At 26.7% G+C, this 24114-nt stretch overlaps 1 protein-coding gene across 3 annotated transcripts in view; it reads left to right on the top strand.

Annotated features, from left to right (window-relative positions):
* LOC111684542 (acetylcholinesterase) overlaps window positions 1-24114 on the top strand; it is a 128101-nt gene that overhangs the window by 43592 nt on the left and 60395 nt on the right. Inside the window, exon 2 of one of the 3 annotated variants that reach the window (XM_046948828.1) lies at window positions 14007-14062. The exons of the other annotated variants lie outside the window; for them this stretch is intronic. The gene's annotated coding sequence lies outside the window, so the exon portion shown is untranslated. The remainder of the gene's footprint in view (window positions 1-14006; window positions 14063-24114) is intronic. 3 annotated transcript variants of the gene reach the window in all.

Raw genomic sequence — 24114 nt, 5'->3', positions numbered from 1 at the left:
GTCAACAAATAAATAAAAAAATGAAACGAAAACACAAGAAACAGAATATTAAAGTAAACAAACAAAAATGATTAAAATTTACTTAAAAACAAACAACAACGACAGGATATTTATACAAATAACGAAACAAGATAAAAACAAAAAAAAAAAAAAAAAAACACAATCCTTTAAGTCGTTTTAGCACAAAAACTCATTTACATGCAAACACAAACATGTACATGTACATACATATGTACATGCGAACTTTAATAGATACATACATACCTAGATATGTATATGTGTGTATGTTTGTAGATATAATTTTTCATGTATAAAAAAGAGTTTAAGTCAGTTACACGTGCTGTATTTTATGACAAGTAAAATAAAATTTATACATTAGGCTGGTGCCTATAAAATTAAAATAAAAATAATTTCTCAATATAAAACATATTGTCAGTTCAAAAAATATGAAAAATTCTATAAAAACTTAAATTATACTTATTGTTCCAGTTTAAAAAAAATATTGAAAACGCAACAATAATTCGAAAAAAATATTTAAGTTTAATGAACAAAATGTATTTAAAAACATAAATATCTTATTTTTTCTTACTGTATAATCTGGTCAATCCTAATACATAATTACATGAAAACATATATACATATGGATGTGTGTTAAAAAATTTTTGTGTGAAATTTAAATTCATCTAAATTCACATCCGACAGCAGTGTTGCATGTATGAAGCAGAAAATTATTAAAAATAATTGCTTAAAAAAAAACCAGATAAAACAAAAAATTATGAAAATAAAAATATTAATGTAATCTAGCAGAGATATAACCATATTTATGTATGAAGGTATGTATGGAGGTCAAAATTTAAGAAAAACAAGTAAGAAATTATAGTCAGGCGAGGCCGACTATATAATACCCTTCACCTGTTAAAAAGATCATGTACCAAATTTTATTCAATAATCTTCTAAATTGCGACCTGAAGTTTGATTACAAGGATGGACAGACGGACGATGCGTTTTTAACACATATGGAAGAACATATGTTGTGTCTGGATATGTCTGACTGATGTATGTCTGTTGAATATGTGATTAGGCCCAGTTGAAAAGAATAGGATCCAATTTCTCAAATTGTTCTATATTGATACAAAATATGTGGTTATAAAAATAAATCTACTTTCATTGATCCACAGTTTCACCCAGCTACCAATATGAGGATTATGTATCAACAATATTAGAGCAATAGTTGACCCTAGTTTAGTTGTTGTTTAGCTTTACTAGAATACGAACGTGTGTCTTGCGTGTTAAATTTACGAAAGTAAAGTCGCTAGTTTGTGGACTTGGAGTGGTTTTCGCATATACTTTTTTTTAATATTTAAAAAAAAGCAGTTAGTAACACAAATGTACAAAAAACCCCATATAATAAGTACTAACCCATAAGATTATATGTAACTATAGTCATTCAATAGTAGTACTAATAAGTTCTTAAGTAAGTACAAGTGATTACTTTTGTTTTTTCTTATTCCTTGTGTAAAACTCAATATAAGTCCCTGAAATGTTTTCTTTATTAATAAAAATCTTTCTGTAACATCAACTGCTTGTGATAGTTTTAAGTAAGCGAGCCTAAGGTTTGCCCTCAAGTTAGAAGAATATTCATACAAAAAACAGCAATAAAAAAAAATATGAAATAAAATGTAACAAACTGCGGATGTTGAAAAGCGCTCAAAGCATATAAAACACTTGAGATTTTATACTTTTCTTACCAGTTTTCTTTTTCTCTTCTAACTAAACCCATTCTAAAATAGACAAAGTATTATTTCTTGTTTTATTATTTATGTGTTCGTAGTATTTGTTTAGCCCAAAAACATTATTTCTTCTTTATTTTGTTCAGAGAAAAAAATATAGAATAGACAAGGTAAAATAAGTGAAGTTATTCTTTTTTAACATTTAAAGTTTTCAATTCTAATGCGATTGAAAATTCATAAATTTAGTACTTTTTCAGTACGGCTGATGACGACGATATGTTCGGTAATTTTTCTAACTTATAAACTTAAAATAAATATTTCATATAGTAGTCAATGGACAAATCTATAGTCTAGACTACAGACTCAAATATAAACTAGATTATATACTAGACCATGCACTAAACTATAGATTAAACGATAGAATCGACCATACACTAAACTATAGAATATACAAAAGACTAAACAAAATATCAGACGAAAGACTATACAAAAGCCTAGACCAAGGACTAGACTATAGACTGGACTATAGACTAGACTATAGACTAGACTATAGACTAGACTATAGACTAGACTATAGACTAGACTATAGACTAGACTATAGACTAGACTATAGACTAGACTATAGACTAGACTATAGACTAGACTATAGACTAGACTATAGACTAGACTATAGACTAGACTATAGACTAGACTATAGACTAGACTATAGACTAGACTATAGACTAGACTATAGACTAGACTATAGACTAGTCTAGACACGTACCCCTCGTGGTTCCGCGCCTGATTTATTTAGATGTAATTTTTGTTTTTTGTTAAGTGTGAGGGTATTTTTTTAATTGTCGGTTTTGTTAATACAAGTACTTCTTTATACTTATTTTAAATAAAATATTTACCGAGGTCAGCTTCATTAAAACATAATAAAACACTTATTTGCCTTAAACGAGATTATTAAGTTAAAAAAACAACAATAATAACAATTATTGTCATTATTGTCAACAGCATTTAAACTAGAATAATAATATTCATGAGTTATTTTTAACTACAAAATAGTTGAGGTAGCAGCTATGAGTAAAAAGTAACTGGGTTATGCTAAATTTGAAATTTTTTTAGACATAACTTTTATAAAGCTAATTTTACAAAAGAAAATACCTATATGTATTATTTATTATTTGAAAGAATAGAGTTTTCTGAAATAAATTTTGAATGTGCCCTCGTACACTAGTTAGTTATAGTATTAAAATGTGATGGCAAATGTTGTCATCACCATTATCCTGCATCAGCTTTAATATTGTCACTTGCACTTATGTAAATGTTTGTGTATTCTTATAATATAATAACTATATTCTAGTTACAGAAAGTTAAGGTTTGTTTGCCCTACGTTACTATAATTATCATATAGCCACCTTATAGTATGTAAATTTTTTAATAATATTCGATCGACTAAATTTATTAATTCCAAATATATATATTAATTGTAACATTATACTCATAGCTATTTCAGGGAATTATATGGTAGTTTATGTTTGAATTTCTTATTTATTTTTGTTTTATTTTCTTTTACATTAAAAACAATATTTTTTAACAACATCAGCAATATCTGCATTATTGTTGTCAATTTAAATCTAATGTTTAAACAAAAAAAGAAATAAATAAAATAAAAACAACTGAAATAAACTGAAGAGACAACATCATAAAGTTACCGCAGGCAATTGTGCTGTTGTTGTTTTTTTCAATTTCTACAATAACAACAACAGTAGCAGCTGTGTCAGCATCAACAATATAAAATTAGAACAAGGATAAGAATGTCACATAAGTACTTGAAAATTTGAATGTAACAATTGGATAAAGAAACAAAAAATAACAAAATAAATAAAAACACGTTGTCACGATGGGAAAAATTACAATAAAACAATAACAAGAGTTAAACTGGTATTTCATTTTAAAGTGAAATAAATGATAATGTTTAAATTATGAAAATTATTAATTTATGTATAAAAAAGTGTAAATTAAAATAAAAAAAACGGAATAATAAGTATGACCATATGGTCCGTTTACTGGACATTTAAAGTACATTTTCATTATAATAATCATTTTCTTTTTCATTGCCTTTTAAATAAAAGTGCTTAAACTCTAAATACCACAATAATTTTATTTATGTTTATTGCAAATATTTTATTTATTCCAACTTTTAATTAATTACAAAATTTTACAAACAGTAAAACTGTCAAAACCAGGAAAAAAATTTCTACAAAAATTTTATTTTAATTTAAACTATAAACGTAATTCTTTTAATAGCACAAAACCTTATGGCAAAAAAAATCTATTTAAAATTTTTTTATAAATTTTATTCATCCTTTTCAACTAAAAATTGAACGACAACTTCTCGGAGACAGAAAAATTGTCTAAAATAAAATTTTACACAGTTTGTTGATATTAAGAGGAAATGAGCTGAAAGAGAGAAATGTATTATCAGCAAGTAGTACATACATATACATATGTATGTATAAGGGACCAGTGGCATTTTTCGTTTTGATATACAAACATAAAAAGCTGTAAATCAGCTGTATTGCATTACTTAACATAAACAGATAAACACAGAAACACTTGCATACATACAAATTTGATTTACACACCAATATAGTCACATTACAGGACACATAACAAACAGACACTTTCATTATTACATTTGAAATTGTGTTGCCAACTACACACACACTAACACAAAAAGGATTTTTGTGCAATTTGTTCGAATACTTGCTTACTCACATTTGGTCGTACTTAGTTAAATGGGATTTCATTATCCTTTATGTATAGATATATATGTGTATGTGTGGGTAAGTGTATTTGTAGTTGTTATGTTGTTATTAAGTTTATTTTTAGCTGTTGTTATTTAAAATTGCATTTCTCTTCGTTTTGCCAAGTTGTTTTATGTGTGTAAACCATTTTTGGCTACAGTGACAAACAAAAGTTAAGAAAAATTCTTGAGTTGAATAAACAAAGTTTTAAGAAATACTTTTCAATCATTAAAAATTGATAAGAGTGATTAATTTGTAAGAGTGTCTGTCTGTCCATTTACTTATATATTGATAAACGTTTTCAGAAGGTTTAAGATATCTGCGGAATCCAAGTATTTAATAATCAGACTTGTTTTCGACAAAGATCGTTATTAAAAATCATCAAATCAGATATAAATTAAATATTAATAGATTTTTTTTTAGCTATTACGGCCCGGATTGGTCTATAATTGATAAAACTCTAACAAAAGTCATAAAAGGAATATAGTCCATTTACAAATAACCATATCGAGAAGTTTGGATGCTTATATAGGTAAAAAGGACCTTAATTGATAGAACTCAGTTTCAATACTTATGATAACATCAATATAGAATATTTGTGGAAAATTTTAGATCTTGCTCCTCCCAGTTAGACCTTTACGATTATTCAACAGTCAAAGAAACCCACTGGGTTGTCTAAGTATATTACAAGAATATACATAAGTATGTATATACAACTAATGTTTGCCATGTTGTATGCATGGCTGGTAAAATGCATGTTGCAAACAAAGTACCTGTATTAAAATTGCATACACTCCATTCCATTCATAGTGAAATACATGTCGTATAAAGTTAAGCACAACGAGGTGCATGGATACTATCTCCATACATATATACGAAACACACTTTCTATATTCAACAGAAATCCTCATATACACTAACGATTCGTTACGTTCCGTTAAAGGATTTACTATTACAACCGTTGCAAAGTATGATAAATGTTGATTTTCTTTTTTTTTATATATGAGCAAGTATTTATCAGAGTATGAGTATAGTAGATGTGTCAGTGTTAGTAACTAAATAACGTGTGTTGCAAATGTTGATTTATGTTGTTAAGTTTTATCATATACACATAAGCAAATCTTGAAAAAGGAACAACACAAATTTTGCCTTAAAACTAAGTGATGATGGTGTAAAAATTGTAATTTTCTTTACTATTTCGTTGCAACATTTTGTGGGATCACACACCTCTATTAAAACCCTGCCGCTGTGGGTGATAACTTGTGATAATTTGACATTTATCATACTTCAATAATTGTCTTTGTATATGGAACTACAAGTATTCGTTTGTATTTGTTTAAATTTTGTATATAGACCTACACAAAATGCTATGAACGAAGACGAATTTGACAATCAATAGAAAATTGTTTAAGTAATTTAATTTAAATTTATATTTCTAGGAAATAAGTTGACCTAAAGGAAGCTGTAAAAATTTATTTTTTGTTCAAGATATTTGTGTTCTCTTCCTTTTGAATGTCAAACAAAATGTTAGAGTCTCCTGTATCCTGTATATGAGAAATATTGTTGTAAAATTTTTTCATCAAGCTGGGAACTGAAAATCATTTGTTGTAAATTTTTGCTAAAAATATATGAGGTTCAACCAACAACACCTCAATTTTATTGTGGTTTTTTGTTGTAAATTTTAAGTAATTCTTTTGACAACAACTAGAAATTTATATGAATGGAATTTTTAAATAAGTAAGTATAAGTATATACATGTTGTATATTTGCAATAGGTTTTTTTGAATATGTGATAAGGATTACAAGTTATCATTAACCTTTATTGTTAACTCAAAAAATGTATTATTTCAAACATTTATTGTAATTAAATTATTTCATACAAGATTTTGTAAAATATTTTTAATATTAAAAATCATGTTTTAATTTTTTTTGATTATTTTTGAAAATATTTAAAGAATGTTTTATTGTACCTATGTGGGTCTTTTATATTTGGGATATTCTGACATATATATATGTATATGAAGACTGATTGACAGACAGACAGACAGGCAGGCAGACAAACAGACAAACGGACAGACAGACATACATACATACATACATACATACATACATACATACATACATACATACATACATACATACATACATACATACATACATACATACATACATACATACATACAGACAGACGGACAGACGGACAGGCGGACAGACAGACAGACAGACATACATACATAGAGACATAATCACAGAATGACGGGTATTGCTTAGGACTAAAAGACATATACACTAGAGTGTTACAAACTGTTTTTTAAGAATCTCATGTATGAAAACAACTCACTCGATGCGTATTAAAGTACTGAACTCTAGAAAATATAAAAATATATTCTTTAGAAAGAGGCTCCAGTTTCCAATCAGATCTTGAATGTTTAAATCTTGGTTATGAGGATGCCTCTTTTTAATATATTAAAAATCGTTTTGTGGATAAGCTCAAAATAATGGAATTTTTATTACCCATTTGAGAGGAATTCCTACAAAAATGTCGTCCACGGACAGCTTGATAAGCACTCTAAAGGATTGCAAAATTATATTAAGGTAATTACAAACAGAATGACAGACAAACTTATATATATCCTAATCACAATGGTAAAGTGTGAAAAAATCTCATGTTTGACTTATTTGTTGGTAAGTGTCTTATGTCATTGTTATTCTAAGTAATTGCAGAGAATAATTGTAGATACTGAAAGGTATTTGAAAAAAATAAATAAGTAATTTTACAGTGTTACAGGGAATTAAAAAAAGGAATAAATCATCGATGCAATAAATCTGAATTTGTTTGTTGTTAATCTAAAATTTTGAAATTTGGCAAAGTCGTGAAAAATATTTTTAGGTTAAATGCATTGTATTGACGAAAAAAAATTTTTGATGAAAATATGTCGATATTTAATTTTAAAACTTAAAGTTCTTAAACGTTCACTGCTTTAAATTGCAAGAGTACACAAAAAAATTTAAATTCAAAATCAAACAAAAAATTCATAAATTTTTACTAAAATGGGTCCACAGTTGACATAACCCAGGTAAAAAACGACAAATTTAACTATCTTTGAAACACACATTCCAAAATATTCCCTTATAGAACGGTCCTTTAAAATTTACTTTAAATTTATGAGAAATGTTTTAATTTTGTTTTTTTACTACTAGTTCCACTGTATTTGTGCAAGAATTTCAAATGTCTATATATATGCCTTCATGTAAATGTAAAAAATGAAAGAATATAAACAAATTATTTTTTTATGACGCATTTATTTTGTTGGTTCTATAAATCAATTTTCTATACTGACAGTAATAAAATAATAATAAAATCACTCACTTACACACAAGCGACTAAAGCAAATATGAACGAAATAATGGCAACCAACTATGTTGCATATTAAATAATGGCTAAAAAGCATGATGATGGTGATAAATATGATGATGACGATTTGGTTGTCGATGATGGTGACACAACATGAAACTATAACTTGTATATGTCGTCACTAACAGCCCAAAAAGTTTCCATACAATTCAATTAAGGGAAAAAAATGTTGATTTTATCATTAAATATAATAAACTGTTGGTAATAATAGCATATATAAACTGATGGTTAGGAAATTAAAGGCATATTTAACAGTTTTCGAACTTTTTGCAATTCTAAATCCTAAAAAAATACATGAAAGTTAACTTTAATCAATTAACCTAATTAAAAATTTAGGCTTTTTCATAAAATTTACAATATTTTTATTAAACTTTCTCACAACCATTTAATACTACACAACTTGAGAAATTGAGAAATTTTTCAATTTGACTTTATACTAATACTATACCACCCTAATAAAATTACATACTTCACTGGGTTTTTCGCACTTATTTAATTTAATGCTTTTGTTTTTAAATTGATGACGTACATAGTAGGTTTTTGATTTGGTTTTTGTCTTTAGTTTTACGAGAGAGTAAGAGAAGGATGTAAGTTTTTGTTAATCCTAATGAGAGAATATCCTTGTGGTGCCTGGCAATGGTTTTGTATAGGGTACAATAACTACAACTTTGATGAGTGTTTGTAATAAAGCGATTTACTCAATGACGTCATTTTATTTCTCACTTTTTAAAAAAATCTATTTATTGTTGTTTTTTATTTTGTTTGTTTTTGTTGTGCTCTGATTGTTTTATAAGAGGAAAATTTTCATAATGTACGTCATTGTTTGTTTGTGAAGGAAAATATAATCTTAATTTTGATTAATTTATCTTTTTAATTCCCTGCTGGAAATTAAAAAATAAAAATAAAATTGTATACTGTAGGGAGTATGAGTAATATTTTAACACTCATACGTCATATTGTACTAATATGTATATTACGTTTTTTTTTTTTGTTGTTGAAGGTAATAATTTCTTAATGTTCGTAATATTTGTAATTTTGTTCAGAAAATAATATAAAACTTCATAAACCAATGGTAAAAAAATTTTTTAAATAATTTTTACTAATCGTGGTATTAATTGATGTGGTGATCTTAAAAATGACATTAACAAAATCGTATCATTAACTAATTGCTTACATTTTGATATTTTGGTCCCCTTGATTTGTGTCTTAAACAATAATTTTAAAGAATTTATAAATGTGGAATCTGCAAAATTCTGGACAATATTACTGGTAGCTCCACGCCTCTAAAGTGAAATATCTTTTTTTGTGAAAATTTTGGAAAATATTCAAATAAAACAATGGGATTGCATTAAGAACATTCGTATTAACTTAAATGTGAATTTTTATCTTAATTGTATTTGAGTATAGTCCGAAATGAAAAACCCTCCAGACGACAGTTTCAAAACTCCAGTTTCAAACGTTTAACGATTTTGTTAAGCAAATTTTAATTTTTTGAGAAAATCTTCCTTTGACTTATGGACAATAAAGATTGGAATAGAATATTAAAGAAATTAGATAGATATCTTTCATAGATTAGCGTTACCGGGAATTTAAATATTGAGAATTTCGGAGAAAAATTTTGTTTGTAATATTTTTTGAAGTAAATCCTAATGCCTTACTGTTATGCATTTTACAACAATAAATTTTTGAAAATAGAACTCCAGATAATAGAAAATATACATCTAAAGTTTTAGTAAAATCGAATACTATTAACCCATAAACTATGAAGGTCAAACCCAAGCTATGTTATAGTGGAAAATGTTCTCGAAACCATGAAACTTATGAAAAAAATATAATAATGATCTGTATTAATGATGACATCGAAAAACTCGTAATTAACTCTTTAACGGAAACATATTTTTATTGTATCAATTTTTATAAAATTTGTTTAATGCTCCAATAGAACTTTTCCTTAGAATAACAGTTTTGCTTTTGAAATTATCAATTACAAGAGAATCTTTTTAAATTTGTATATTTTTAATGGTTAAATAAACTTTTATAAAAATCACTTATTATTCTTGATGATCAGCAGAGTTTGTGATAAAATTTCGAATAAGTAACAAAACAACATGCTAATAATTATCTTATCTCCATGAAAAAGCATGTAAAAATGTTTAATATTTTAATATTTTTATTTTTATAAAAAAAAAACTTTCGGTACCTCATCATACAATTTTGATATGTATGAAGTGGAGGTCATTTTCTTTTTTCATTAACACTTCACATTCAATAATTGTGTGAATATTAATTTTGTTTTTATTTACCATTCATAAGTAAATAAATTCAATTTTATATTTAAATTAAAACTTTTAATCGGTAATTGCTTTATTGCTACCATAATCTACATGTACATACACACTTCATACATACATACATATGTATATAAATCAAATGCACATTTGTTGACTAATTAAAAACTTTAACAAGCTTTTCTACTCAACATATAAAAATGTATATAACATTTGTTATTTACTTTGCACTACAAATCCATTTACTTTAATTGTATGCATTTGTATTTATTCATATTTGTTTACCTTTGTGCAAATGTATTTGTGTTTCAAGTAGTTTCAACATTAAGTACTTCGAAACGTATAAGTAATATTTTATAGCTCATACGTTTATAGGTATTTAATAGGAAATGCAGTAATTTATGGAATTTAGGTATTATTTATATTATACTTAAATACATAAATACAATATAAATTGAATATTTTTAACTACCAAAACTTTAAATTATAAACATGTTAAACAAATAATTTATTTTATTTGTAAACAATTTAAGAGCTCTGCAAACAAAAAAAAGAAATCTAAAGCTACGACATGAGTTATTAAATCATTTCTGTTGTTTAAACAAAAACTACAAAAATAAAGAAATAAAACGTAAATCTTAAGCAAGAAATACAAAAAAGAAACAATATGCAGTTGACCTTTCAACTTTATGTCGAATGTCGATAAATGAATTTGGCGCCATGCAGCTATAAAAAAAACTAACAAAAATCTACAAAAAAAGTAAAAGAAATCAAGTAACAAAAGAATACAAAAAAGTATTTATAACAACAACAGCAATAATATATTCACTACAATATTTTTACGAACTACAAGTTAATAGACCAACAAGAACAAATAAATGACGCTATAACACCGCTGGTGGCATACTACAGCAAAAACAATTCATTTTAAACAACAGCTGGTATTATAATTCTGTATAATAACAAAAGCAACAACAAAAAAAAAAACTAACAACAATGGCAACATCAATATATATTTATATTCAGTAACCACTCTAACCTCTAATAGCAACGGAAAACACTACAAATTATGGGCCAACACCAAATAGCAAAAACACTAACATCATCAACAACATGAAGAAGAAGGTTTATTTCCAATTGTTTGTTGCCATCAACAAAAAGTATCGCCTTCCTCATCATCATCATCATCATCCTTTTTTTGTTACTAGTGTAGTGAGTTAGTTCGTAGTTTTTTATCAAGCAAAAGTAATATGTTAACGAGTAATATGTGGCAATGGTCGCCTTAAGTCTTGTGGAATAATTTATTTTCTTTAATTTTTTGCCATTATCTTAATTTCATAATAAAAAACCTTTGGGCAGAATTCTTTGTTTATATAGAATTTTTGACAAAATCTTCCTTTTAAAGAGAATTTTTTATTAAAATTTAAAAAAAAAAATATTTTCTTTTGAGAATTTTCACACACATTCTTATACAAAATTGTTTACAATTTTTTTTTAGAGAATTTTAGATAAATTTCCTTTTATGGACAATTTAAAAAAAATATTATTTTATAGATTTCTTTATAAAATTCTCTTTTGGTAAAGAATTTTAAATAAAGTTTTTTTATTTATAAAAAATTTTAAATAACATTCTCTTTTTATACAAAAATGTCAATAAAAAGCATTTTTTAAGAAAATTTTCGATTAAGTTCTCTGTTTTGATAAAATTTATTTTGACAGAGAATTTTCTGTAAAATGCTAATTTTATAGAAAATTTTCTGATTTTTAGAAAATTTTTTGAGAATTTTTGATAAAGTTCTCTTTTTATAGAGAATTTTAATACAGTTCTCTTTTTATGGAAAATGTTCGGCAAACTTCTCTTTTTATAGAGAATTTTCGGTTAAATTATATTTCGATAACATTCTCTTTTTATACAAAAATTTCGATAACATCTATTTATAAATATTTTTGATAATATTCTATTTTTATAGAAAAAAATCGATAACATCTTTTTTAAAGAATTTTTGATAAATTTAACTTTTTCAGAGAATTTACGATAAAATAATGTTTTTTTAAGCATTTTCAATTAAATTTTCTTTCTGAAAAAATCTTTGATAAAGTTGTCTTTTTTAGAGAATTTTCCATAACATTTTCTATTTATACATAATTTACGTTAATATTCTCTTTTTATAGAGAACTTTCAATAACATTTTATTGATATTAAAACATAAAATTCTAGTTTAAAGAAAAAAAAAAACATTTTTAGAGAATTTGATAAATTATGTAAATTTTGCGATATTAGGAATTTTTGGATATTTTTTATTAAAAATTACAAAAGTTTTGAATAAATTGTTATCCTTATTCGCGAAATTTTTTAATAAATATGGTTTCAATATGAAATGCGATCCTTTTTAAATAAGTTTCTTTCTAACTCTCAATACCAATAAATTTGTTGATAATTTTTCAAAAATATTTTTATAGAGATTTCCGGGGCACACTTAGAAAGGTGACGGCATCACTACAACAGTGCAAAAACAATATGTATTTTGTTTTTGTACTAGAATCAGACTAATGTCAAAAATTACATAAGAAATGTAAACAAATAACATTCACAATTTTTCTGAATTTTTTTATCTTTATTATTTTATTATAGAGAATTTTTGACAAATGATTGTCTTCACATACTATGAAACCTGTGAGTTTTAAAGAAAAACTAATTTTCTTAAACTAGTAGAGTGTCTGTGAAATCATTAAGTGACACCATATGGGCAAATAGTCCTGATTGCTTTAGTTATGATAAACACGCACACACACACACAAATCATATAGTGTTAGTATTGACCTTGATGATATCACCACCACAGCAAACAACAACCAGCTTTCATCATCTTCACTACTACTACAACTGCTAGAGGTAGTCAAAAATATGCCAGTAAAGTGGTATGAAAATTAAAAAAATATCCTGCACAAAAACAACTACAACAACGTCATTATCGTCATAGTCGTCTCTATTTGTTACGCCATCACCATCATCATTATCAGCACCATTATACTTCTGCACCTCGTTTCCAGTACAGCAACAAAAAGAAAAAAACATCCTTAAAATATAAAAGACATATAAAATCGACCTTAAAAAATTTACATCAGCCATAAAATGCAAAAAGAAAAAAATGAGCCGTTAATTGCATAAATGTTATATGTCATATTATTGCTTTTATAACTATTGTTGTTGTTATTAAAATATGACATTTTATAGAAACGAATGAATGAATTATATTTAGTATGGAATTTATTTGGTTTACTAACATATGGACAAAATTGTTGTGAGATATTTATTCCCTAAACAACTATAGTGGAAAGGATATAATGAGTTTGTGCTGATGTTTGTGACATGTTTTTAATATGAAATATCGGTCTTAAATCCACCTAAAAGTATATCAGTCGACTCAGAAACACTTACTTAGTCTTTTTAGCTATGTCTGTCTGTCTGTCCGTTTGTCAGTCCGTTTGTCTATCTGTGTGTCCATATAATTTGATAAAAACTTAAACATACTATTCCTTAGAAGGACTAGTGCTATTGAAAATAAAATAATTATTTTAAATGTTCCAGTATATTAACAAAAATAAGAATGTCTTGATGGACAAAATTCACTTATAAAAATGGCCGGCTATACATTCATACTTGTTCTATGATTTTGAAAAATGTCCTGTAATTTTTTTATGAAAGTAGAATACTTAAGCTATATAACTATGTTAATATTTAAACTTATATCTATTTTATATTTTTGTCTTTTTACAGGTATGTTGACAATTGCCTATATCTTCAAAGTATTTCAACAAATAAAATATAAAAAGGTTTGGGATTTATCTAAATATTTAATTTTACATTTTTATAAATAAATTTTTTTCAATGTACTCTAAATCGAGATAAATTCAAACATCAAAAAGTTTAACTTAATGATTTATTAACTGCGTCAAGAAAAAAGGCTAGAGCAAAAAAATAAAAAATAGAAGAAAAAGTTTTTCTTTTTTTATATTACGAAACAATAATTGAAAAAAATAGGGCAGATGGCATGGTTGGTAAACCAAACGGAAATCAATAATCAAGGATATGACGCCATTAAAGTGTTATACTATGTATATGTATGTAGGTATGTTTGTTTGTTTGTATGCAAACGAGTAGTGAACAGGGATGTACTATGTGAGTTAGTTTAAAACAACACAACAACAACAATAAGTTAAAGTTAAAAACATGTACCAACAACCATCGAACCAATGCAAACTACTTCAATATTCAATCAACTAAATGAAAAATCATCGAATAGAAGGTTGTTTTGAACTCTCTATTCTTTTTGTTTTTTATTTTCTTTCTTTATTTCTTGTTATTGTTATTCACCCTTTTGCTCTTGCTTTCTTTTTTCAAAAGGTTTTTCAATAGGGATCTTTAAAGTTTTTTGTTGTTTTTATTAACGGGAAATTTTGAAAAATATGTCAAATATGCACATATGGCTGGATGTACGTGCATACATACTTATACATAAGTTGTTGTTTACACAATATGTTTGATTGCTAGGGTGAAAATAATGCATTGTCATAATGTCAATTTTAATTGCATTTTAAAAATTTACATACAAATATATCGTTTCATCGATGATAATCTAGTAAAAACAAATATATACAAAAATACGTCCTATACTAAAAACATTAAAACTAAATTTGGAAAGTTGGCAAAATATTAATACGATTTTTTTTCATTTTTATGATAAAGCCCTCTAGTTCGAAATAGTTTGTGTTTTTAACAGGCAGACGCAGCACAGTGGTATAGATCTTCTAAGGAGGAAATATTGGAAATTTGTACATTTAATGAACATTATTATGCTATGTATACACGGTTGTTAGATCCTCCAACGTTGGCAGTAAAATGCACAGAAAATGTCTAATAATACTCAAAACTTACAAGTTTTATCTTAAAATATTTTCGGTAATGCTTTTTCTTCCAACGTTGCAAAAGAAAAATTACAAGTTAGACTTTATCTGAACATTTTTTCTGACAACGTTGTAAGATCTGACAACCGTGTATCACGGTTTTTAGTAATTGTATTACGTGTAAGTGTATCACATATTATTAATGCTGCAAGAAATATTTTAAATATTTATGTATCTATTCTTAAAATGAACTTATGTACTTGGTACCTTTTTTGAAATTCGTACTTTTAAGGGTTGAAATCTGTAACAAAAGTGATTTTGGTAACTTTTTTTTTGGACATTTATAACTTTTTAACTTACAAACATAATAAGATTTTTGTAAACATATGTTGTACATAACTTCCAAAATTATGAGACACACGTTTCGTAGCTTTTTATACCCTTCACCTTCGTGTTATTGTTATTCCGTTTGTAATTTCAATAATATAATTTTCCGACCCTATAAAGTATATATATTCTGGATCCTTATAGATAGCGGAGTCGATTAATCCATGTCCGTCTGTCTGTCTATTGAAATCAGTTTCGGAGAGATCCGAATTTTCAATAATTCTATTAGACATGCTTTCGAGAAGATCGCTATTTAAAATCAGCAAAATCGGTCGGGAAATAACGGAGATATGAGCAAAAATCCGAGACAACCTCTGAAAATTTCATCAAAAAATGAAATTTTTTTCATGCTTTTTTAAAAAAGCAACAACAACACTGTATATTAGAAAAAGATGTACACGTGTGTGCGTAGATGTATTTAGTTTTATTCAGCTGTGTATTTTTTGTATGTTTGGATGCTGTTGGCGTCATTGCGTTGTTATTTTTGTTTTTCTGTGTTTTTCGTTATGTATGTTTAGATATCTGTTGGTTTAGATGCCTTGTGTATTTTGTTTTTTATTTCGTTTAGCGTTGTTGTTGATCTTTTTGTTTAACTTCTGATGTAATAATAATGTAGTCGGGAAAAAATTTAAAATTTATAAAAGATGTTTAAAATACACTATGGTGAAGGGTATATAAGATTCGGCACAGCCGAATATAGCACTCTTACTTGTTTAATATTGTTTCCTTTTTGGGTACTTTTTTAGCTTATTGTTTGATTTATTGATGTAAACCTATTAAATTACGAATTTACTCTTTCATATTTATTAAAACAAAATATTTTCTATTTCGCTGGGAAGAAAAGCGTACCAAAAGGTCCAAAAAATTAGTGATTTTTGGGTACTTTTGTAGGAAAAAAGGGAGAAAAGCGGTACTCTTTTTTAAGGACTTTCCATAATGATTTTATTCCACTATTTCATCATTTCAATTGTAATTTTTGAATTTTAACAATATTTATTTAGAAACAACAACATTTTATCTGCACGCCTCTGATCTATAAGTTTGGTACTTTTGGTTCATCAAAAAGAAATTTTTGTATTTTCTTTAATATTGAAAGTAGAGAGCAACATAAAATTTAGCATGACAGATGAAAAATCTATAAGAGTTGGCTTTTTTGCTACTTTTTTGTTTTTCAAAAGGTACTTTTTGTATGTTCCCTTGTATGAAGACAAAAACATATTGAACATTTTGAATAACAATTTTTAACTTTTTCCTTCTTCAGATGGTATTTGTATTCTCTATAATATTGAGTATATTATGGGGAGGGTATATTGGGTTTGTGTTATTTAAGTTCCTTAAAGTTTATCAATCAGCTCAGAATCATTTTGCGTATTGATTGAGCTTTGTTCGTCCGTCTGTCCATCCGTCTGTCTGTCCATCTTTTCGTTCATGTAAATCTTGCAATAAAACTACATGCCACATTTTTCAAGATAGTTTGATGAAACTTTACACCAAAGACCCAAGGACAAAATCTATGGTTAAAATCGGCTCATTATTTCACCTAGCCCCCATACAACTGTGCCCCTTAATAGGGCTTCTGAGTCGATAATTATGTTAAATGTTCTAGTATCTCTAGCAAAATTAACATAACTTAGTTTTGTGCAAATCTGAAAGTTACTGGTGATTTTCTCAATGATCGGGCTTCATTTGATCCTAACATACATACGTAAGTTCCCATTAGAGAATGATTTAAAAATCAAAAACCACATGTAGAAATTAGAGCAAAAAGCAATTTAAAAACATTATTATTAAAAATAATCAAAATATTTAACATATTATTTACTGGTATAGAGTATCATATGATATAGATACTTGTTTTTTTTTTGGTAGCGAAGCACCCAGGGTTCGCTTGTTTAATATGAAGGAATTTAAAAATGACCGCATATCCAATTTGTTATATGTACTAAATAAAAAAAATCGATACATTTCTTTCTACCATTCGACAATTTAATTGCTTTAACATTGTTATTTACAATTAGCGCAATCGATTTAGAAATAATTTTTAATTTCATACTTCAAGTCTGAAAAACTTATAATTTTACAACGAGGTGTTTAAAACAATTGAAAAAAATACGTTTATAAATGTATAATTATAAACTATTTGTGCTTATCGCTTTTATTCGATAGAAAACATGTAAACAATTTTAAACCTCGAGTAAATAAGGGTGGTTTTTATTGTCATTGAAAATTAATAATAATTAAACCTTAAATGTCTTAGTGTCATTAGTATCAGGAGCAAAAAGTGAAGGACATTTTTTGGACCAAATTAAACAGCAATGATAACATTTTTTGTTAAATATATAATCGTTTGTCGCCTACCGTTGCAATTGTAATCAAACTGGGCGTTGTATTTTAATTATATCAGATTCTCCACGAGTCAGTCGTCTCATTAAAATAAAACCCAAAACTTGCAAATACATAATTTATTTACGAGTTTTGCACATTTTTTTTTGCTATCTATTCGTATTTATTTATGCTTAATTATATATTACGTTGTTGTATTTTTATACAATTTTTTATGTAGTTGGTACTTCGTGGTGATACTAAATGATGCTTGAATGAGATTATAAATAAGTATAATTATAAAATTTCATTTATTGCTTCATTATATTTGATTTGTAGTAATTATTTTAATTAAATCTGATTTGGACTTTAAATTGGTATAATTTCATGCAATAAAAACTACATGAGTATTTATGTATATTTTTATACTCACTATGAAAAAGATAAGGGATATATTGATTTTTTCATTTCGTTTGTAACACTTCAAAATATTAGTAATAGACCCACAAAAGTTTGAGTCTTTATTAAATTCTAAGTTCATTTAGCCCTGTCTGTACGTCGGTCCCTTAGTCTGTCTGTACGTGTGGAGAGTTGACTCTACTCTCCATATAAGGCCGCCCTCGGAAAATAACTTTAACACTTATTACTGACTTCATAATATGAGTGTAGGGCTGAAATTCAACATAAGAATCGGTCACACTGTAGGAACAATTATTAAATTTTTTATATTTTGATATTAATGTTAATTGTTTAAGAATTTTATTTATAATGAAAAATTAAATATTTTTAAATCAAACAATAACAGGAAAAGTTTTTTGTATAATAATAAAATTGTAAAACTAAAGTGTTTTAAGAACGAGTTAAGTTCCTACATCTAGGCAGGATCGCCAATTGATGTAGGAACAATTATTAAATTTTTTATATTTTAATATTAATGTTAATTGTTTAAGAATTTTATTTATAATGAAAAATTAAATATTTTTAAATCAAACAATAACAGGAAAAGTTTTTTGTATAATAATAAAATTTTAAAACTAAAGTGTTTTAAGAACGAGTTAAGTTCCTACACACACATTGCCTAATATTTTTAATTTTTTTTTTTTGCCTCGACTTTGGACATCCTGCAAGTAATGATGCTGTGGACACCGCCTTAGTTCTAACAGTTCTTCAAATCGGTAACTTTCCGGTTTTGAAGATATCAGCTCTACAGGCTAAAAAAGAACTAAGTTTCATTTTGGAGTACTGGTCGATGCCTTTAGCAAGTTAACTGCCCGATCCTTTTAAATATATTCAAGAGCATCAGAAAATAGCTTTTTTTTGCGACTCCCAACCAAATTGGTGAGATTACAACCATATCAATACCATATTAAAGCACTACGTTTCATTTTGGAGTTCTGGTCGATACCTTTATCAAGTTAACTGTCCGATCCTTTTAAATATCTTCAAGAGCTTCGCTATTTTCTGTGAGTCCCAGCTACATTGGTGCGATGACAACCATATCAATATCACGTCCAAGCTGCACTCACATCTCATGGTCTTTAATGGTTGTTTGCCCTTTTTAACGATTGTGTCGTCCACTATTTTATTATTGACCGTATTTTTTACCTTTCTATAGTGGTATATTGGTATTTAGCCTGGATTACCGGTGTCATATACTACATAACAGAGATCGTTCCAGTGTTATCTTATTTTGCGTTGTCACGTTTATTCGAAGGATTCTGACTTGAAATTCCTTTGTGTGAAGTATAGCTTGACTTTGACTGTATATGTTTTTTTTAACTTAAGGAGCTACCTCGTGAGATTTGATCCTTTTTGCTTCAGAATTCGTTTTTTCCTTATATATTGAAAGTGAATTTTTTTTTGCTTTTAGAGTCTCATAAGATTGGCGAAGAATTTTCTTTAATTTCTTTCTCTGTGGCACAGAAAGTCTTTATTCATTTCCTTTTCACTACTTTATCTTTTTGGTTTGATGGTGTTACTATTATAATCTGAGTATTCAGAGTCGAATTACTCTACTATACATTCTTCTATTTCATCTCTATAATTTTTGCTAATGGTTTTTTTTTTCGCAGCAAAAGCCATGATAACCTCCATAGTAGTATTTTGCTCATGATTTTAGATATTGACGAAATTCGCGAGCAAATTAACACCTGCCGCTTGTATTGAATTATTTAAGTTCTGCTCTTGTCTTTTTTTAGTTGAATATTCTGTTTTTGTCTGCGGTAAATAAAAGATTCACAGTTTGTGGACAACTCTTTCTTGTCTTTCCTGAAGCTGAAGTGAAACGATAGCTGGAAGAACAACATCAACCGCTTTTACCTCCTAAGGGTTGATTTCAAAAACGATATATTTTCTAATTAATATTTCTAAGACTTAATAGCTAAATCGAAAAAAAATTTCGCTCCTGAACATGAACTTTTTTTTTTTGATTCTCAGGTTTTCCATTTAAATTATTTATTATTTTTCGATGAAACGTTATGAAACAAATGAAAGATAATAATAAAAAAAGACTCCACCTACTAACAACAAAATATAAACTGAAATTGGAAAACTTGTGGAAAAAAGTCTTAAATAATGACCACAAAATAACATAATAAAACTTTTGTTATTATGAAGTATTTACCAATATACACAAAACATAATATACAGAAGTCCATAAAAAAATTTCTGTATTAGGGTGATACAATTGGCAGGCAATGTTTTTTTAATATAGAAAACAATAAAGAAAAAAATCAAGATTTTGTTATTTTGTACACGAAATGAAGTAAGTCTTCATTGTATTTGTTAAGATTTTGTAATTTTTATGAGGTTTCCGCATTTTTACTGCGAATTTCGAAAATTTATGTAGTACCTTAATGACTTTTATTTTTCAATATACTAGTATTTACATTAATGAACAGGTGAGTCAGTCATCGAGTTACCATAGCTGTATTTCATAGAATAAGAAGAAATGTCAAAGATAGATACTTTCCACTATAAGTCAACCAAATATGGATTTTTTTTATCAGCTATAACAACAAAAGCAAAACAAAAACTTTTGTAAGAGCAATCCGATATCCAGAGACTATATTCAATAGTCTCTATCTTGACATAACAAAAATTGAAAATATATAAGAAAGTTTTGCAAAAAATTTATAATGTTTATGTGGAGTTCTATCTATAATTAAGCCAAGCCCCCATAAAAAGCTCTCCTTCGAAAATCAAAATAATGCTCACACTATTATTTACATTTTAAAATAATATAAATCTGCATTAGTGTAATAAAGAGTTAATTAAAGTAAAAAATTCCAAAAGAATCGATCTGTATATTTGGTCCAGATTCCGAAAATTTTTATAAATTAACTAGACACTTTTTAATGTGATGTTGTGTATATAAGTTTAAAGTAAAAAACACTATAGTTGGAGTATGTATGTCTTTAAGGAGAATAGAGGGATTAGTGTTTGTGAACTATCCATTTAAATACATGTACATTGCATGTGACCGATAGAACAGTGTAATCAGTAGATTTGGATAAACTATTGTCAACTCTCCTGTGCGAGGTCAAATAGCCACAAAATAGACTTTGAAGAGCCATCCCATACATAAGAGTTGTATTCCATTTTAGATCGGATATAGGTGGTATAGATAGTAAGAAGGTCGGAAGGATTGAAGTATGTTTGTCTTACACCTTTTAAGAACACCGAGACACGTGAATGCTTCTTTTGACACCTGAAATATCTGTTAATTCCAGTGAGCATCACAATAAGAACAATAAGAACTTCTGACTCTATTCAGGTTTTTACTTATTGTCATTTGCAAAAGCGTAGATAGAGTAAAAACTTTGATAAGATGCTCATTTAGAAAGATATGAAATAGAATAGTAGAAAGAACGGAACCATGCGGTAACTGTTTCTCCATCAAAAATCTGGTAAATTACATCTCGGATCAAATGAATTATTTTATTTATACATATATGGACGATTTCGTGTTAGTTGGGTCATAATTTAAAATTCGATTGGAATGAAATATGCACCAATAAACTAATTCAAATCAATACCAAAGAAATCTAATTAATAAATACAATTTGTGGAAATTTCAATGCTCTAGTTTTCAGTCTTTGATTCTATATGGACAGACGGACATGACTTACATTTAACCTGGTGAAACTCAGTTTTATATAAAGTCATGCTAGAAATCGATTCCTTTGTAAAAGGCTTGAGGCTAAACTGTACATAATTCGATCATTTCCCAATATTTTAATAGGAAAAAAAAAAACAAGACGGACAGACATTTATAAGTGGTTTATAAAATATATATTGATAAAGTCTTTATTTTACTTTAAATACTTTATATTTATAACATGACAATGACATTTACTTGTTATAATATTGTTTTTACAAAAAGAGCTTAAAGACTTAATTTCTTTGCAGTTGTTTTTATTTTTACAAAAAAAGAAATTCCACGAAATATGAGCACTTTAACAAAATATACTTATATTTTTTAATTCTATAAACAAAAAAAAAAAAAAAGAAAATATAACAGAGCATTGCCGACCACATAATACCCTATGGAATATTTTAAAATAAACCATTAATGTGCTACTAATTTTAAATTATTTTAAAAAGTTGTTGATTTTAAACTTAATTTCTGAAAAAGTCTTTATATGGGGTTTGCATATATAATTTTTAGCTTTAACGATTTTTACAGATATATTAACTTTAAGTCCGAATTAGGAAGCCAGCTGGTATGGGAGCAAAATTTTATCAAATTACTTTGAAAATTGTGACCTGTATCTTGAGCACAAAGTTTACATAGACATAGAGACGGACGGACTCATATAGTAATAGTGTTTTACAAACATCTGAATAAACGCATAATACCTTTGCCACTATAGTGATGTAGGGTATAAAAGAAAACAAAAACAATCATAATAAAAAATAACAAAATTTCAAACTAATTGAGTTGTAAAAGAAGTTTAGATTTTTAACATTGAGGCTTGGTTTTTGGTTAATTGGTTGTTGGTTCATTTAGTTTGATGATGGTGAGATGTTGTTGATGGTATTATGACCTTTTTTACAGTTTTATTATATTAAAAAAGAAATTTTTGTAGGTGTGTGTAAAATGAATATGTATGTAAAGTGACAGTGATGGGCAAAAGTAAGTATTAAAAAAAAAAATAATAATAATAAAATAATAAATGAATGAATGGATGAATGAATGAATAAATAAATAAATAAATAAATAAATAAATAAATAAATAAATAAATAAATAAATAAATAAATAAATAAATAAATAAATATATAAATAAATAAATAAATAAATAAATAAATAAATAAATAAATAAATAAATAAATAAATAAATAAATAAATAAATAAATAAATAAATAAATAAATAAATAAATAAATAAATAAATAAATAAATAAATAAATAAATAAATGAATGAATGAATGAATGAATGAATGAATAAAATACAGTTATTATTATGTAAAAAGGGATTAGATTTCTTAAATTAATCCTATCACGAGACTGATTATGTTTTACTAAATTCATTTACAATAATGTTTTCGAAAGTACTTCTAAGACATTTTCCCTTTAAATTCCTTTATTTAAAAAAAACCTGGAAATTGTTTGAATCAGAATTTTTATAGCAAGTAAATGTTAAATACAAGTTTCATTAAATCGCTTTATAATGTTTTGCTTTCCACTGTAAGTAACTTGATTAAAACACAACAAAAAAACTCTAACCGAAAAATAAATTTCTTTATTTCTCTGCGTTTGAAATTTGGCAAGTTGGAACGAGAATATGTTTTTTTTGTATTTGTGGTGGTTTATCAATTTTTTTACTTCGGTTTTAAAGGAGCGGTTGACACACACAAAAGCGTTTTCTAATATTATTAATGTGGCCATATTTAAAAAGGGAACGGGAAAGTGGGTTTACGAAGATGGAGGCGTATAAACATACAAATACAAAAGTGGGATATTTGTTGTAAAACAATAATAAGGTTATAAACAACAGCAGACGAAAAAAAATGAATAATCTACCAACCCAAATCAAACTTTGGAAAAATTGTAACAAAAATAAAAGAAAGAAAAAAAAACTGGAATGGCAACAACAATATTTAATATAGAAAATAAAACAAAAACAATAACAACAACGTATTCACTCAACCCTCGAGTTAATGTTATAATAATGTTTCGTGTTGTCTAAATTGTCATAGGAAGTGATGGTTGGTAGACAGAACGACAGCCTGATAGTCCTCACTCACATTCTTTTTGTCGGCAATTTTATG

The sequence above is a fragment of the Lucilia cuprina genome, chromosome 4 (assembly GCF_022045245.1).
Source record: "Lucilia cuprina isolate Lc7/37 chromosome 4, ASM2204524v1, whole genome shotgun sequence".
Classification (NCBI taxonomy): Eukaryota; Metazoa; Arthropoda; class Insecta; order Diptera; family Calliphoridae; genus Lucilia; species Lucilia cuprina.
This window is presented reverse-complemented; position numbering and strand designations above follow the sequence as displayed.